Source organism: Bison bison, unplaced genomic scaffold, assembly GCF_000754665.1.
Source record: "Bison bison bison isolate TAMUID 2011002044 unplaced genomic scaffold, Bison_UMD1.0 scf7180017864228, whole genome shotgun sequence".
NCBI lineage: Eukaryota > Metazoa > Chordata > Mammalia > Artiodactyla > Bovidae > Bison > Bison bison.
The window spans coordinates 3,835,732-3,842,042 of record NW_011494800.1 but is presented as its reverse complement, the minus strand read 5'-3'; the positions used below and the strand labels follow the sequence as shown (position 1 = coordinate 3,842,042).

General features: G+C 36.9%; 1 protein-coding gene across 1 annotated transcript in view; it reads left to right on the top strand.

Moving 5' to 3' along the window:
• The window catches only part of PRKG2 (protein kinase, cGMP-dependent, type II), a 124,327-nt gene that overhangs the window by 3,995 nt on the left and 114,021 nt on the right, over positions 1-6,311 (top strand). The gene's annotated exons all lie outside the window — the stretch shown is intronic.

The window sequence follows — 6,311 nt, the reverse complement described above, 5'->3', positions numbered from 1 at the left end:
TCAAGATATTAGGATAGAGTTGACATTCTTTCTGATATTTTGTCATCCCCTTTTTCTTGGATTGATGCAGTAGCCTGATTTTGCCTTTTTTCCTCTAAGCTCTTTTCACTCTGTTTCATATTAATTGCCAGAAAATCTACTTATTTTTCTAAAGAACAAACCTGACCATATTACTTGAAAAAAGCTGCTGCTGCTACTGCTGCTAAGTTGCTTCAGTCATGTCCGACTCTGTGTGACCCCATGGACTGCAGCCTACCACGCTTCTCCGTCCGTGGGCTTCTCCAGGCAAAAACACTGCAGTGGGTTGCCATTTCCTTCTCTAGACCTACATTAAAATCCAGATACCATAAATGGCATATAACAATTTTCAGTATTTTATTCTGGTTTCTTACTTTTTCAACATTACTTCTCATCACTCTCCTTCACCATCATACATTTCAGCCTGGTCCCTGAATATGCCACCAACTTCCTTGCATTCACTCCTAGTACATGTTTTGTTTTTTAATTAATAGAATTTCTTTTTTTTTAGAGCAGTTTTAGGTTTACAGAAAAATAAGGTAAAAAACATGGAGAGGTTCCATAGTCTTCCCTCCCCTTCCCTATTCTTAACATCTTGGATCAGTGTGATAAATTTTTTTTCTTTTTACAACTGAGGAGCAAATATGGAAAATTATTAACTGAAGTCCATAGTTTACATTAGAGTTTGCTCTTTTTGTTGTTCAGTTCTGTAGGCTTGGACAAATATATAATGACATGTATCCACCATAACAGTATTATACAGAATAGTTGTGCCCAATAATTCCCCTGGACTCCATCTATTCATTTCTGTCTTCCTCTCTCCAGTCTCCTGGAAACCACTTCTTTTTACTGTCTCCAGATTTCATCTTTTCCTAGAACGTCATATAAGAGTTAACATACAGGTTTTACAAATTGACTTCTTTCACTTTGCAATCTGCCTTTAAAATTCCTCCATGACTTTTCAGGGCTTGATAGTTATTACTTTTCACCTTGGAATAATAGTCTGTGGTCTGTACACATCACAGTTTGTTCATCCATCCACTGAAGGACTTTTAATCGCTTGCAAGCTTTGACAACCATGAGTAAAACTGCTGTAAACATCTGTGTACTCATCATAAATTGTGCTTTTGGTGTTTTATCTCAAAAGTCATCACTAAACTCAAGATCACTTCCATTTTTTCCTGTTGTCTACTAGGAGTTTTATAGTTTGTGTTTCACAAATTTTGAGGATTTTGATCCATTTTGAACTAATTTTTGTGGAAGATAAATCTTTTTCTAGATTCATTGTTTTGGCATATGGATTTCCAGTTGTTCCAATACAATTTATTTAAAGAGACTATTCTTTCCCCATTGAATTATCTTTGCTCCTTTATGAAAGATCAGTTGACTAAATTTTTGTCAGTCTGTTTCTGGGCTGTCTATTCTGTACCATTGATCTATTTGTTTACGCTTTCACCAATACAGTTTCTTGATTATTGCAGCGTTATGTAAGTCTTGAAGTCTGGTAGTACCAGCTCTCTGACTTTGTTCTCCTATAATGTTTTGTTGCTTTAGTATACATTTGTTGATTGATAAGTTTTTCCACTAAAATGAGTTATTTTATTGGGTGAATAATTTTAACAGTAATAACAATAGTAATATTTAATGCTTATCAAGCACTCACTATATATCAAGCACTGTGCTAAATTCTTATCATGATTTATCTCATTTAACCCTCTAACGACTAAATGATATGCAGCATTATTTTATCTGTCCATCTGTCTATGTGTCTGTCTGTCTCTTCCGTCATTCACACTCATGCCCAATATCATGGCCAAGGGTATATGAATACTAATTGAAAGTGTTTACACTGGGACTCTGACTCAATAACATTAGTGAGCACTACACTATCTCCTGTATTTACAGATATATATATCAGAATCCAGATGGGTAGAGAGAAACATAGATACTATCTTGATCAGAGCCGAGATTTTGGTTTCAAACTACTTTAGAGCTGGAGGGAAGACAGACAACAAAGGCTAATTCCTACCACACTGGCTGTCAGGTGTTAATCTGCCTGCAGGAGCCTCCACAGTTGGTTTTCCTTTTCCTGTGTCTCTTCTAATTACCTCTGCTGCATGGCATTTCCTACATCACGATTAAATTAATGTAATAATAATTTATAACTTTATATAGTTTTCCTCTCTTTTCCTAAATGCCACTACTCATTATATTCCTCATTCCTGTCCCTGGCTGCAGAAGAATATCTCCTTCAAAGTGAACTACGTTTTTTTGTTGTTATTGTTGCCTTCAAAGATATTTAGATGGGCTGTTTTGGTTTAAACCTGTGTAAATAGATAGAGGCTACATGAAGGAATTGCAGAGGAGGAGTCCTTGCCATCTTAGAACCTGGGCTGGGACATTCATGAAGCTTTCTATTCTCCATCTTTTCATGGGGCTTCTCTTCACTGGGAAGGTATCCCAGGATGTTTGTTCCAGAATGACTTTTTCCCTTAATCCAGACAGAGTAAGCACACCCCTCTCTCTCATCCGAATAATTTTCATCTTTAAAACCCCCTTGTCTGGAAGACATTCAGTCTACTAGAGTTCTTTCCCATTCAGTAATGATGCCCTCTGGACATTTCCTCATACCAAGTCACCAAGTGCCTTGCTAGTCACATCCTATAAAAGCTACTTGGTGCCTACTACACACCAGATAGGGCTTCCCTCATAGCTCAGTCGGTAAAGAATCAGCCTGCAATACTGGAGATCCGGGTTCGATTCCTGGGTGAGGAAGATCCCCTGGAGAAGGAAATGGCAACCCACTCCAGTATTCTTGCCTTGAGAATCCCATGAACAGAGGAGCCTGGTGGGCTGCAGTTCATGGGGTTGTAAGAATCTGACATGACTTAGCGACTAAACCACCACACGCCAGATAATAATGTGCAGAATACCTTACAAGCATAATCTTCATAATAAATCTATAAGATGAATATATCCACTTTCTAGATTAGAAAATTGAGAAATTGAAGTAATTTATAGAAGGTTATACAGCTGGGAAAAGGCACGTTGTTTTCTTACCCTGGCTGGCTTGATTCCATTGCTTATGTTAAATCCTGATCTTTGTCTCCATGCTTATTTCTTATACTTTGAAAACAAACAAACAAACTCATAGAAAAAGAGATCAGATTTGTGGTTACCAGAGGTGGGGAGTGGGTAGGATGCAGGCAATCAAAAGGTACAGACATCCAGTTGTAAGATAATTAAGTATCAGGGGTGTCATACACAATATGATAAATATAATTAACACTGCAGTATTATATATGTTATATATGCAAAGCCATTAAGAGAAGAAATGCCAAGAGTTCTCATCACAAGGAAAATTTTTTCTATTTCTTTAATTTTGTATCTGTGTGAGATGATGGATGTTCATTAAAATTCTTGTGGTAATCATTTTCTGATATGTATAAGTCAAATCATTATGCTGTAAACCTTACATTTATACAGTGCTGTATGTCAATTGTATTTCAATAAAGCTTGGAGGAAAAAATTCCTGATCTTTATCTCCAAGGTCATTTCTTCTTACTTTAACCGCTGTTCTCTGATTATAAGAATGATCTAAGAACCTATAGTTGCTAGATAGAACAACATCCTGTGGTTCAATTGTGACTAGTAATACATATTTGAGAAATGGCTTTTCTCTCTTAATGACTGATACAGACAGGAAACAAAATGAGTCTAATTAGGTTTTATGAAGCCAGACACTCGAAGCTTTGGATTGAGAGACACCAAAATTGAAATAGGTGAACTAAGAAATCAGACTTGTATTTATTGAGTCCTTTGGTAGCTTCCTTACATATCTTAAATTAGTGACCTGGAAGATGGGTTAGTTATTTCACTTCATTTCATCCCTCTTTGGAATTCTAAACTGCTCCAAAGATTTATTCAGTTTGCAAACTGATGTCTTTAAAGCCAGAGTAGCTGGATATTTAAAATGGATAACCAACAAGGACCTAATGTATAGCATATGGAACTCTGCTCAGTGTTATGTGGCAGTCTGGATGAGAGGGGAGTTTCGGGAGGATGGATACATGTATTAATATATGTATGGCTGAGTCCCTTTGCTGTCCACCTGAAACGATTACAACATTGTTTGTTAATCCACTACACCCCAACACAAAATAAAAAGTTTAAAAACAAGCAAACAAAACCCAGAGAATAGCTGGTGTTTGGGGAGGATTTAACCACCTGTACCTAATTGTAGTTCGAGTTTGCAAAATTATTGAATTGGTACAGAATGTTTTGACTGCCATACCTAAAGCAAAAATGATCCTAAGCCTTTTCATATTTAGAATGCTAGAACTCTTCTCTGTGTCAAATTTTACTTCAAATTCTTGGAACTGTGCCCCTGGTATAGTACATGACGCTTAGTTAGATCTTAGGAAGCAATTGTTTCTATAAATAAAGAATGAGTTGTTAGTTTAGTTTAATATTAGGTTTAAAAGTTTTTGTGCTTACTTTTGTTCTTTATAAGACAATTTCTTTCCCCCCACCCATTCTTCTCCCTTTGTCCTGCCTTGGATTAGAAATGCTTGTCCATGAGTCAGAAAAGCATGTCTAGAAAATATTTCACTGCTGCATGTTAAAAACTTGTGCACACATTAATTTAAGGTCCCTTTGGGAGCACCCTTCTTACGCTTGTCATTCAGAATCTCATTCAAGTTTATTCTCAAGTCCCAATCTAACGTTTTCTTAATTGCTTATTCAGGTTACCTTGGTGTCCAGGGCCACATCTTTGAATTCTAGTCTTAACCTTTTTATATATTCCTAATATATAAGAACAGTAAATGCTGCCAAGTCAACAGAAGCTTAAAGGTTAAACCTGCCACATCTCTGCAACATATTAAGGAAAGTCTCAGGAGGCTGATGTTTATTAATGCCTACTTTGAACCTGAGTTCTATGAAGAATGTCTGGGTATTGCAAGATGGCTTTTATAAGTATATTTATTTTCTGTTTCTACCATCTATCTTAGGTAATCTGCATTAGCTACTGGGATGCATCTGTTTGAAACTTAGAGGCTGTTTGCGTCTTTGTTGTCTTTGTTTTAGAGGTCACAGTGATTCTGGTAGAGCCAGTGAAATCTGTTTAAGCATTTCATTTCTCTCTGAGCTTGAAACTTGGAGAGAGAGAGTGAGGAAAGAATATGTGGGATTTATAACTTCAAAGTTCCATCATTTTCTTCATATATTAGATAATGAGCGTCATTCAAACTTAGTTTACAAGTTTCTTGAGTAATGGCTGTCAAAAATCACACACACAAAAGTATGGCATTTCAATAGCTAGCCTAAAAAGACTTAAACCTTATGATACTTAATCAAAGCAGTGTTTTCCAGTCTTCAGCCTTTTGAGTTCTCTTTTTTGATTTTGCTCATATGTGTTTATTAACCACAGATGATTTCTTTTCTGTTTTCATTGAATTGACTCAGGAAAGCTAAATACCTAACTAAACCTCAAATTTTTCTGGTGCCAATTATTTATAATTTGTAATGGATGTTAAAACAAATACATATCTATTGAACCAAAAAGAAATGTTTTTGAATCAACTAAAATCTTGCCTCCCATTCCTCAATCTGCATTTTACCTCCTGAGACTTACTGGAGGAGTAACTAACTGCTTTGAGGCCTACACTGAGGATATTCTTTTCAGGAAAATAATAGAGTATTGGACCATAGGTTGTCATTTTTTTGGGACAATCTTGGTTTGGGGATATAAAATAAAGAATATCAAAGAATCCCCATCCTTGTTTTTACCTTCTGGTAACTGCCGTCCAGCAGCTTCCCGGGTGGCTTTAGTGCTAAAAAGCTAATCCAGGAGATGTAAGAGACACAGGTTTGATCCCTGGGTAAGGAAGATCCCCTGGAGGAGGGCATGGCAACCCACTCCAATATTCTTGCGTGGAGAATCCTATGGACAGAGGACTAAGTCCATGGGGCTGTAAAGAGTCAGACCCGACTGAAGTGACAGCATGCAGGCAGTCATACACAAACTGCCATCCACATGTTTGTAATGGCGAGCATTGCCAGCAAAGCCAAACTTGATGCATGAGACAGGGTGCTCAGGGCTGGTGCACTGGGATGACCCTGAGGGATGGGATGGGGAGGGAGGTGGGAGGGAGGGTCAGGATGGGGAACACATGTACACCCATGGCTGATTCATGTGAATGTATGGCAAAAACCATGACAACATTGTAAAGTAATTAGCCTCCAATTAAAATAAAAAATATATAAAATACATATATATATATATATATATA